This window comes from Narcine bancroftii, chromosome 11 (assembly GCF_036971445.1).
Source record: "Narcine bancroftii isolate sNarBan1 chromosome 11, sNarBan1.hap1, whole genome shotgun sequence".
NCBI lineage: Eukaryota > Metazoa > Chordata > Chondrichthyes > Torpediniformes > Narcinidae > Narcine > Narcine bancroftii.
In genome coordinates this window covers 41,216,752-41,229,909 of record NC_091479.1, presented here as the reverse complement: position 1 = coordinate 41,229,909, position 13,158 = coordinate 41,216,752, and positions in this window count along the sequence as shown.

Below are 13,158 nucleotides of genomic sequence, written 5' to 3'. Positions count from 1 at the left end.
AAGGACATTTACCCAGGTACAGATTCACAGGGATATGGGCCAAATGCAGGTGAATGGGACCAGTTGAAGAGGACAACTTGGGTTTCAGGGTCGAGCTGGTCTGAAGGGTCGGTCTCTGTGGATTACAATTCCATGAGTCTCTGATATCAGTGACTGCACAATCTCTTCCATAGAAAACTCCAGCAGAACAACAGGCCTTTTGGCCCTTTTAGTCTGTGCTGAACTATTATTTTATACAGATCAAACTGACCTGCACCTAGCCTAGAACATAGCCTTCTCATCAAGGTACAAGCCCTAAGTTTTATTAACTATTAAAATCAAGCCGGCATTCACCACTTCAGCTGGCAGTTGGTTCCGTTCTCCCACCACTCTCTGTGTGAAGAAGTTCCCCCCAAATGTTCCCTTTCAACATTTCACCTTTCATACTTGATCCATGCCCTCTGGTTCTTATCTCACCTTAATTCAGTGGATAAAAAGCCTGCTTGCATTTGTTCCATCTACATCGCTCAGAATTCTGTGTCCATGTAAGTAGAACAGTGCAGCGGAAGCATGCTGGGCCCACAACCCAGAGGGCGATGGATCTAGATATTCTTTGGGTGCCATGGTTGGCTTAGCAGTTATCACAACTCTTTTCATCGCCAGCGATTGGGCCCAGGGTTCAAATCACGTGCTATCTGCAAAAAGTTTATACTGTGAGAGATTATGCTATATTTTATATTGGTTATAGATATGTTTTAAAATGAGATAAATTGTGGCAGGTTTTTTTAGTGGAGGTCACATACAAACACTTCAAAACAGATCTCATTTAAAATGCCAGAGCTCTCCTCAAGGCAGACAGTCCAGGCTCCGGGTGCCTTTGCAAAACTTTGAAGAATGACTATAAGGATTTCACAAGTACAGGTTAATTCGAACTGCTGTGGAGTGATGGATTATTGTTTTGGAAAGCAGCAGATGAACAAACTCAGAGGATTAGCTCTGGTGCCGCAGTCTGAGTGCAGTTGGCTGTTCTCAGATGTGGTTTTTTCTCTGTGAGAGAGTAAGGGGAGAGAGAGAGAGAGAGAGAGAGAGAGAGAGAGAGAGAGAGAGAGAGAGAGTGATTGGAAGATGGGTTGGGAGTCCTGACTTCAGCCTGGTCAAAGCCCTTGTGGTCCACACAAGAGGCGATGTCTGGCTGTATAATGTCTCACTTGAAATAAGGGAAACATAAAAGGAACAGTGTGGTGACCTGTCTGATGATATGCTGCAGTAGCTAACTCGGCCACTAGGTGGCGTAGAGACTCGGCACCCGGCCTAATGACATCCATCTCTCTCTCTCTCCCCCTCCCTCTCTCTCATGACCCCCGGGACCACTGTAAACACAGCAAGCAGCCAACTAGATCTTTATGTGAGTGAAATCAAGCTGTGTGGCCCCAAACACTATTGTGCCTGTGTTTTCCTTTGGTGCATCCTGCCACAATTTTTTCCACTCACATAAAATTTGAGTGATCACACCCAAGCACGACGAGGAGATCGAGGAGGAGGTCAAGCCTTTCATGGTTCAGATGTGTGCGAGCCCCCCTCCCCCAAACCTGGTGGACTTTGGCTCAGACACGGGGATGAGAGTGAGGATGCCAGACCCTCAGTGGACATCTACCAGGTAACGCCAGTCACCAGGGAGTCCCACATCCATCAGTGGAAGCGACAGTCCCCAGCCCCAGCACGACCGGGGCACTTAGAAATGAATCAACGGCAGCACTGGATGCTACGGCCGGAAAGCCTGGAACTAGACCCCTGAGACCCCTGCATACGCACGCATTTCAGTCGCTGCAGACATTGTTTCCTGAATCACAGTCACGTGCTGATGCCCACTGCCCACCCAGAAGACCTTTTCATGCTGCTGGTGGCCCAGCTGGGAGACCTCCTGTACACATTAGTCCAGAACTGTGCCTCATATAGGGAGGCTATGGACATGCTCCAGTCCCACTATCTCCAAGGGGGAGGTGAAGTTCACACGAGACACTGTCTCCTGACCAGAAGACAGCAACCAGGGGAGTCCTTCCGGGATTTCATGCTCTCAGTAAGAGCCCCAGCACGGGCATACAACTTCTGTGCTAGAATACCACAGCAAATAGCACAGGACCTGATGAGGGACACTCTGGTGGCAGGAGTCCGGTCAAACAAAATCCGCCAGCAGCTATTAGAACAAAGCACGGTGTCCCTGGAAGAGACTGTTAGGGTGGCAAAGGCAATGGGAGATGGCTAGAAACAACCTTGGGGAATACCTTCCCAACCACAGCGCCAAGCACATCATTCCAACTCTGCTAGATTCGCTGACACCCCGCCAAGATCGGGCCAAGAATATGGAGATGACAACGGCTCCAGTTCTGTGGCCAAAACCCCCACCCCTAGGACGCTGCCCAGCAATAGACGCGGACTGCTCGAAATGTAGAAAACAAAGGCATTATGCTCGGGTCTGCAGGAGCCCATGGGCGACCACCAAGACACAATGTCATGTAAATAGGCAGCAGGATAGCTCTGGTTCTTCCCCAGGTCAGCCAGGAAGGAATGTCATGTGCACCCAGAGGGAGCAGCTACCTTGAACCTTGGATCCAGAGGAGGAACGCCACCATGACGGAGATCTCGAGGAGACTGAGGAGAGCACAATGGATTCCCTGCGGATCAATCAGATGAGTCCACACAATTTGACAGAGGCTACAGTCTCTGTGCAGCAGTGACTGTGACACGAGGTACAAAATGGGAAGATGGACTTCAGACTGAGTCTGATACTGTGACACGAGGTTCAGAGTGGGGAGAAGGGTCAACGGTGATGTATGGTAGAATGAGGCAGACACTGTGAAACCGGGTAAACAGTGGGGGGAGGATTTAGCAGTGATATACGGTAGACTGAGGTAGATATTGTGACACCGTGTTCGGGAGAAGTTTTATCAGTGATGTAAGATAAACAGGGGCAGATACTGTGACAACAGGTTCACAGTGGGAAAGAGTTTTAACGGTGATACACAGGAGACTGAGGCAGATACTGTGAGACAGGATTCACAGTAGTGTGAAGGTTTAACAGTGATATACAATAAACTGTAAACCGAACACCCAACCCCAACCAACCAATTTTCCCCTGCAACCGCTGCAACCGTGTCTGCCTGTCCCGCATCGGACTTGTCAGCCACAAACGAGCCTGCAGCTGACGTGGACATTTACCCCCTCCATAAATCTTCGTCCGCGAAGCCAAGCCAAAGACAATAAACTGTGACATATACTGTAACACCAGGTTCGTAGAGGGTAGAAGTTTTATTTTTGATGTGACAGTCGATTGAGGCAAATAGTGTGACATCGGGTTCACAGTCATGAGAAGGTATAACATTGCAGTTTGAGACACTATATCAGATATTGTGAAAACAGGTACACAGTGGAGAGAAGGTTTAATGGTGATATACGGTAGATTGAGACAGGTAATGTGACCCTGGGTTCACAGTAATGAAAGGTTTAATAGTAATTGACGAAAAACAGTGTCAGATACCATACACCCAGGTTCATGGTGGGGAGATGGTTAAATGGTGATGTATGGCAGACTGAGGCAGATACTGTTACACTGTGTTCACAGTGGGGAGAAGGTTTATCAGTGATGTGCAGTGGAGTGAGACAGAAACTGTGACACCGGGTTCAGAGCAATACAAAGGTTAAACAGTGATGAACATAAAACTTTGGCATATACTGTGACACCAGGATCAAAGTGGGGACTAAGTTTAATGGTGATACACAGGAGACTGAGGCTGAAAGAGTTTACATCGGGTTCACAGTGGGGAGAGGGTTTAACGTTGTGTGCTGAGACAAATACTGTGACACCGGGTTCAGTGCAAAGAAAAGGTTTAACAGTGATGTACGATAAACTGTGGCAGATACTGTGAAACCAGTTTAAAATGGAGAGAAGGTTTATCAGTGATACAAAATAAACTCTGGCATATATACTTATATATGGGTCACAGTGAGTAGAAGCTTTAACAGTGATGTACGGTGGACTGTGACGGATACTGTGAAACCGGGTTCACATTTGTGAGACGGTTTAACAGTGAGGTTCAATGAACTGTGGCAGGTACTGTGACACCCGGTTCACAGTGCGGAGGAGGTTTAAGGTGACACGTGATACATTGTTGCAGATACAGAGACACAGACTTAACAGTGGGGAGATATTTTAATGGTGATTTTCGGGAGATTGAGGCAGATATTATTTCACCGGGTTCACAGTAGGGAGAAGTTTTAACGTGGTGTATGGTTGACTGAGGTAGATACTGTGACACCAGGTTCACAGTCGGGTGAAGGTTTAACGGTGATGTGCGGTAGAAAGAGGCAGATACTGTGAAACTGGGTAAACAGTGGGGAGAGGATTTAGCGGTGATATACAGTAGACTGAGGTAGATATTGTGACACTTTGTTCGGGAGAAGGTTTATCAGTAATGTAAGATAAACAGTGGCAGATACTGTGACAACAGGTTCACAGTGGGAAGGGTTTAACAGTGATACACAGGAGAGTGAGACAGATACTGATACACAGGGTTCACAGTAGGGAGACGGTTTAAAGGTGATTTTCGGTAGTTTGAGACTGATACTATGACACAGGATTCACACTAGTGAGAAGGTTTAACAGTGATGTACGGTAAATGTTGGCAGATACCATGAAAATGGGTTCACAGAAGTGAGAAGGTTTAATAGTGATGTATGATTAACTGTGGCTGATACTGTGACAGCAGTTTCAGAGTTGGGAGAAGGTTTAATGGTGATGTATGGCAGACTGAGGCAGAAACAGTTACATTGGGATCTCAGTGGGGTGAAGGTTTACCAGTGATGAATGATAAACTGTGGCAGAAACTCTGAAAACAAGTTTCCGGTGGAGATAAGGTTTAACGGTGATGTGAGATAAAGTGTGGCAGATCCTGAGACACCAGGTTAACAGAGGTGAGAATGTTTAATGGTGATGTATTATTGACTTAGGCAGGTACTCAGACTCCAGGCTTACAGTAGTGAGAAGGTTTAACGGTGATGTACGGCAGACTGAGGAAGATACTGATACACCAGGTTCACAAGGCTACACCATTTCATCGGATGCAAGGATCGACAACGAGATAGACAACAGACTCACCAAGGCAAATAGTGCCTTTGGAAGACTACACAAAAGAGTCTGGAAAAACAACCAACTGAAAAACCTCACAAAGATTAGTGTATACAGAGTCGTGGTCATACCCACACTCCTGTTTGGCTCTGAATCATGGGTCTTCTACCGGCATCACCTATGGCTCCTAGAACGCTTCCACCAGCGTTGTCTCCGCTCCATCCTCAACATTTATTGGAGCAACTTCATCTCCAACATCGAAGTACTCGAGATGGCAGAGGCCGACATCATCGAATCCACACTGCTGAAGATCAAACTGCGCTGGGTAGGTCACGTCTCCAGAATGGAGGACCATCGCCTTCCCAAGATCTTGTTATATGGCGAGCTCTCCACTGGCCACCAAGACAGAGGTGCACCAAACAAGAGGTACAAGGACTTCCTAAAGAAATCTCTTGGTGCCTGCCACATTGACCACCGCCAGTGGGCTGATATCGCCTCAAACCATGCATCTTGGTGCCCCACAGTTCGGCGGGCAGCAACCTTCTTTGAAGAAGACCGCAGAGCCCACCTCACTGACAAAAGACAAAGGAGGAAAAACCCAACACCCAACCCCAACCAACCAATTTTCCCTTGCAACCGCGTTTGCCTGTCCCGCATCGGACTTGTCAGCCACAAACGAGCCTGCAGCTGACGTGGACATTACCCCTTCATAAATCTTCATCCGCGAAGCCAAGCCAAAGAAGAAGACAATAAACTACAACAGATGCTGTGGCATCAGGTCAACAGTGGGGAAAAGGTTTAACAGTGATGTACGATATAATGTGGCAAATGTGGATTCACAGTTGAGAGATAGATCAATGATGATATACGGTAGACTGAGGCAGATACTGTGATGCAGTGTTCACAGTGGAGAGGTGGTTCATCAGTGATGTACGATATACTGTGGCAGATACTGTAACACTGGGTTCACAGCCATGAGAAAGGTTAACAGTGATGTAAAATAAACGACAGCAGATGCTGTGGCATCAGGTCAACAATGGGGAAAAGGTTTAATGGTGATGTACGATATAATGTGGCAAATACAGTGTCACTGGATTAACAGTTGAGAGATAGATCAACGGTGATGTACGGTAGACTGAGCCAGATACTGTGACACCAGTTACACAGTGGGGAGAAAGTTTAACAGTAATATACAGTAGACAGAGGCAGGTACTGTGACACCGAGTTCACAGTAGTGAGAAGGTTTAAGAGTGATGTACAATAAACTGTGGCAGATACTGTGACACCAGGTTCACAGTGCGGAGGCGGTTTAATGGTGTCACGCAATACGTTGTTGCAGGTACAGTGACACAGAGTTCACAGTGGAGAGAAATTTTAATGGTGATTTTCTGGAGACTGAGGCAGATATTATTTCACTGGGTTCACAGTAGGGAGAAGGTTTATCAGTGATGTATGATTGACTGAGGTAGATACTGTGATACCAGGTTTACGGTGGGGAGAAGGTTTAATGGTGCTGCACAGTCGACTGAGGCAGATACTGTGAGACAGGATTCACAGTAGTGCGAAGGTTTAACAGTGATATACAATAAACTCTGTCATATACTGTGACACCAGTTTCATGGAGTGGAGAAGGTTTAATAGTTGTGTAAGAAAAACTGCAACAGATACAGTGACACCGGGTTCATCGAGGGTAGAATTTTATTTTTGATGTGACGGTAGACCACAGTGGGGAGAAGGTTTAACAGTGATGAACTGTGTCAGATACAGTTACACCAGGTTCACAGTAGGGAGAAGGTTTAACAGTGATGAACTGTGTCAGATACTGTGACACCAGGTTCACAGTGGGGAGAAGGTTTAACAGTGATGAACTGTGTCAGATACTGTGACACCAGGTTCACAGTGGGGAGAAGGTTTAACGGTGATGAACTGTGTCAGATACTGTGACACCAGGTTCACAGTGAGGAGAAGGTTTAACAGTGATGAACTGTGTCAGATACTGTGACACCAGGTTCACAGTGGGGAGAAGGTTTAACGGTGATGAACTGTGTCAGATACTGTGACACCAGGTTCACAGTGGGGAGAAGGTTTAACAGTGATGAACTGTGTCAGATACTGTGACACCAGGTTCACAGTGGGGAGAAGGTTTAACGGTGATGAACTGTGTCAGATACTGTGACACCAGGTTCACAGTGGGGAGAAGGTTTAACAGTGATGAACTGTGTCAGATACTGTGACACCAGGTTCACAGTGGGGAGAAGGTTTAACAGTGATGAACTGTGTCAGATACTGTGACACCTGGTTCACAGTGGGGAGAAGGTTTAACAGTGATGAACTGTGTCAGATACTGTGACACCAGGTTCACAGTGGGCAGAAGGTTTAACAGTGATGAACTGTGTCAGATACAGTGACACCAGGTTCACAGAGGGGAGAAGGTTTAACGGTGATGAACTGTGTCAGATACTGTGACACCAGGTTCACAGAGGGGAGAAGGTTTAACAGTGATGAACTGTGTCAGATACTGTGACACCAGGTTCACAGTGAGGAGAAGGATTAACGGTGATGTACAGTTGACTGAGGCAGATAATGTCACAGTGGGGAGAATGTTTAACAGTAATGTATGTTAGACTTTGGCAGATAATGTGACATTGAATTAACACTAGTGAGAAGGTTTAACAGTGATTTACGATAAGCTGTGACAGATACTGTGACACCATGTTCACCACCATAGGAAGAAGGTTAACGATGATGTGAAATGAACTGTGGTCGATAAAGTGTCACCAGGTTCACAGTGGGGAGAGGTTTAAAAGTGATGTATGGAAGAATGAGGCAGATACTGTGACCCCAATTTCACAGTGGGGATCAGGTTTAACTGTGATGAACGATAAACTGTGTCAGATATTGTGACATTTGAACAGTCATATACGATAAACTGTTTGATACTGTGACACCAGGTTTAGTGGTTTAAAGGGGGAGAAGGTTTAACAATGATGTATGGTAGACTGAGGCAGATACTAAGATTATGGCTTCACAACAGTGAGAAGTTTTAACAGTAATGTACAATAAACTGTGGAAGATACTGTGACACTGGGTACACAGCACTGAGAAGGTTTAACAGTAATGTACAATCCTTGGGTCGTAGGTTTTATATCAGAGTATCCTTCTCCTATGCAGGTTGCTTAACCGGGCTGGAGAGGCCTGCCTCCCCTCTTAGGCCGAACGATACCTGGAGATCCACGGCCGCTGTCCTCAGTCATGGGGTGGAGCACCCTGGGCTCAGCCTGATTGCTCTATGCTTCCAATCTATATTGGCTCTGCTTCGTGTTCCAGGCATTAAATGAGCAAGATGGCAGGGCCGGGGCCGCTGCCTCCTTCTCTCTGCCCGGACCGGGGCCTCCGCCTGCTTCTCTCTGCCAATGCCGGGGCCACCGCCTCCACCTCCATTCTGCCTGGACCGGGGCCGCCACCTTCCCTCTGCCCAGACCGGGGCCGCCGCCTTTCCCTGTGCCCGGACCAGGGCCGCCGCTTTGCACTGCACCCGGACCAGGGCCTCTGTCTGTTTCCTCTCTGCCGAGGCCAGGGCCGTTGCCTCCTCCTCCCCTCTACCCGGACCGGGGCCACCTTCTTCTCTCTGCCCGGACCGGGGCCTCTGCCTGCTTCTCTCTGCCGAGGCCGGGGCCACCACCTTCACCTCCCCTCTGCCTCGACAGGGGCCGCCACCTTCCCTCTGCCCGGACCGGGGCCGCCGCCTTTCATTACACCCGGACCGGGGCCTCCGCCTGTTTCCTCTCTGCCGAGACCGGGGCTGTCGCCTCCTCCTCCCCTCTTCCCGGACTGGGGCCGCCGCCTTCCCTCAGCCCGGACTGGGGCCGCCGCCTTTCCTCTGCCCTGACCGAGGCTGCCGCCTCTTTACCTCTGCCTGAACTGGGGCCTCTGCCAGCTTTCCCTCTGCCAAGGCCAGGGCCGCCGCCTCCTCCTCCCCTCTTCCCAGACTGGGGCCGCCGCCTTCCCTGTGCCCGAACCGGGGCCGTTACCTCCTTCCCGGCACAGGGAAGGTTTTAAGGCCAAACAAACTGCTTTACCTGCACGGACGGCTGCACGGGCGCCGCCATCGAACCATGGGTGTAAAGGGTGGGGCCAGTACTGCACACACTGCACTCCACCTAAAAGCTCCTTTGCGCAGGCCTGAGGACATGTCCACGTCCTCCCCCTCAATAGATGCACACAAGCTCAAGCTAGCATGCTGGAACATCAGAACCATGCTAGACAAGGCTGACAGCCACCGACCTGAATGTCGGTCTGCCCTCATCGCTCAAGAACTCCTCAGACTTGGCATTGACATAGCCACTCTCAGCGAAGTCCGCCTTGCAGATGCAAGCAGTCTCCAAGAATGCGGCGCAGGCTACACACTCTACTGGTCAGGCAAGCCTATGGCTGAACGACGCCTATCTGGTGTAGGCTTCATGGTCAAGAACTCCATTGCCACCAAACTCAAAAACCTCCTAACAGGCCACTCTGACTGGATCAGGTCCATGCGACTCCCCCTTCAAAACAAGCGACGCATCACCCTCATCGGGGTCTATGCCCCAACCCTCCAGGCGGAGCCAGCAGAAAAGGACAAGTTCGACACTGATCTGCGCAACCTCATCCAACACACCCCTACAGCCGACAAGGTTGTCATCCTTGGCGACTTCAACGCTCGCATCGGCAAAGAGTCAGAAACCTGGCCAGGAATCCTGGGCAAGCATGGTGTCGGCAAGTGCCATGACAATGAGCACCTCCTGTTGGAACTCTGCGCAGAACAGTGGCTTGTCATTACGAACACCCTTTTCCAGCAGAGGGACAGCCTCAAGTCTACCTGGATAGATCCCGGATCCAAACACTGGCACCTCCTGGACTACGTCTTGGTGCGAGAAAGAGACAAACAAGATGTGCTCCACACCAGGGTCATGCCCAGCACGGAATGCCACACTGACCACCGGCTTGTCCGCTGCAAGTTCAACCTTCGCTTCAAGCCAAAGTTCAGGAAGAGTAGAGCTCCCAGAAAGAGGTTCAATGTTGGAAACCTGCAGTCAGACGAGGTGAGAGGAAACTTCCAGGCAAACCTCCAAGCAAAGCTCGAGGGTGCAAACTGGCTAATGGACACGTCCCCTGAAACCCTCTGGGATCAGCTGAAAACGGCCATACTGCAATCCACTGAAGAGGTACTGGGCTTCTCCTCCAGGAAAAAAAACAAGGACTGGTTTGATGAAAACAAGCAGGAAATCCTGGAGCTGCTGGCAAAGAAGCGAGCTGCCCACCAGGCTCACCTTGCAAAGCCATCCTGGCCAGGAAAAGAATGAGCCTTCTGTCTCACATGCAGCCATCTTCAGCTCAAAGTCCGGGAGATCCAAATTGAGTGGTGGACTAGCCTCGCCAAACAAACCCAGCTTTGCGCTGACATTGGTGACATCAGGGGTTTTTATGAGGCTCTAAAGGCTGTGTACGGCCCCTCACCCCAAGTCCAAAGCCCACTGTGCAGTTCAGACAGCAAAGTCCTCCTCAGCGACAAGATCTCCATCCTCAACCGATGGTCAGAACATTTCCAATCTCTTTTCAGTGCCAACCGCTCAGTCCAAGAATCTGCCCTGCTCCAGCTCCCTCAACTGCCCTTAAGGCTGGAGCTAGATGAATTCCCTACCCAGGAAGAGACATGTAAGACAATTGAACAACTGAAAAATGGCAAAGGAGCAGGTATGGATGGAATCCCCCCAGAGGTCTTGAAGGCTGGCGGCAAAACCCTGCATACCAAACTGCATGAGTTTTTCAAGCTCTGCTGGGATCAAGGAAAGCTTCCCCAGGACCTTTGTGATGCCATCATCATCACCCTGTACAAAAACAAAGGCGAGAAATCAGACTGCTCAAACTACAGGGGAATCACGTTGCTCTCCATTGCAGGCAAAATCTTCGCTAGGATTCTACTAAATAGAATAATACCTAGTGTCGCCGAGAATATTCTCCCAGAATCACAGTGCGGCTTTCGCGCAAACAGAGGAACCACTGACATGGTCTTTGCCCTCAGACAGCTCCAAGAAAAGTGCAGAGAACAAAACAAAGGAATCTACATCACCTTCATTGACCTCACCAAAGCATTCGACACCATGAGTAGGAAAGGTCTTTGGCAAATACTAGAGCGCCTCGGATGCCCCCCTAAGTTCATCAACATGGTTATCCAACTGCACGAAAACCAACAAGGTCGGGTCAGATACAGCAATGAGCTCTCCGAACCCTTCTCCATTGACATCGGCTTGAAGCAAGGCTGCGTCCTTGCACCAACCCTCTTTACTATCTTCTTCAACATGATGCTGAAACAAGCCATGAAAGAACTCAACAACGAAGACGGTGATTACATCCGGTACCGCACAGATGGCAGTCCCTTCAATCTGAGGCGCCTGCAAGCTCACACCAAGATACAAGAGCAACTTCTCCGTGAACTACTGTTTGCAGACGATGCTGCTTTAGTTGCCCATTCAGAGCCAGCTCTCCAGCGCATGACATCCTGTTTTGCGGAAACTGCCAAAATGTTTGGCCTGGAAGTCAGCCTGAAGAAAACTGAGGTCCTCCATCACCCAGCTCCCCACCATGACTACCAGCACCCCACCCCACATCTCCATCGGGTACACAGAACTCAAAACGATCAACCAGTTTACCTATCTCGGCTGCACCATTTCATCTGATGCAAGGATTGACAACGAGATAGACAACAGACTCGCCAAGGCAAATAGCGCCTTTAGAAGACTACACAAAAGAGTCTGGAAAAACAACCACCTGAAAAACCTCACAAAGATTAGCGTATACAGAGCCGTTGTCATACCCACACTCCTGTTCGGCTCCGAATCATGGGTCTTCTACCGGCATCACCTACGGCTCCTAGAACGTTTCCACCAGCGTTATCTCCGCACCATCCTCAACATTCATTGGAGTGACTTCATCACCAACGTCGAAGTACTCGAGCTAGCAGAGTCCGAAAGCATCGAATCCACGCTGCTGAAGATCCAGCTGTGCTGGGTGGGTCACGTCTCCAGAATGGAGGACCATCGCCTTCCCAAGATCGTGCTATATGGTGAGCTCTCCACTGGCCACCGAGACAGAAGTGCACCAAAGAAGAGGTACAAGGACTGCCTAAAGAAATCTCTTGGTGCCTGCCACATTGACCACCGCCAGTGGGCTGATATCGCCTCAAACTGTGCATCTTGGTGCCTCACAGTTTGGCGGGCAGCAACCTCCATTGAAGAAGACCGCAGAGCCCACCTCACTGTCAAAAGAAAAAGGAGGAAAAACCCAACACCCAACCCCAACCAACCAATTTTTCATTGCAACCGCTGCAATCGTGTCTGCCTGTCCCGCTTCGGACTTGTCAGTTACAATAAACTGTGGCAGGTACTGTAACACCAGGATCACTGTGGGGAGAATATTTAACAGTGATGTACGAAGACTGAGGCAGATACTGTGACACTTGATTCACAAGGGGGAGAAAGTTTATCAGTGGTGTACGCTAAACTGTGGAAGATACTGTGATACCGAGTTCACATTAGTGAGAAGGTTTAACAGTGATGTACAATAAACTGTGGCAGGTACTGTTACACCAGGTTCACAGTGCATAGAAAGTTTAATGCTGATGTACAGTAGACTCAGGCAGATACTGTGACCCTGGGTTTACAGTACAGGGAATGTTTAAAAGTGATGTACAATAAAATGTGGCAGATATTGTGAAACCAGGTTCACAGGGGGAAGAATGTTTAAAAGTGATCCACATTACACTATTGCAGATACATTTACCCTGGGTTCAGAGTAGGGAGGAGATTTAAGGGTGATGTATGGGAGACTGAGGTAGATACTGTGACACTAGGTTTACAGTGGGGAGAATGTTAAACGGTGCTGGACGGTAGACTGAAGCAAATACTATTACACCAGGTTCACAGTGGGGAGAAGGTTTAACGCTGATGTACTATAGACTGAGGCAGAAACTATGAGACAGGATTCACATTCGTGAATGTACGATTAACTGTGTCAGATAATTT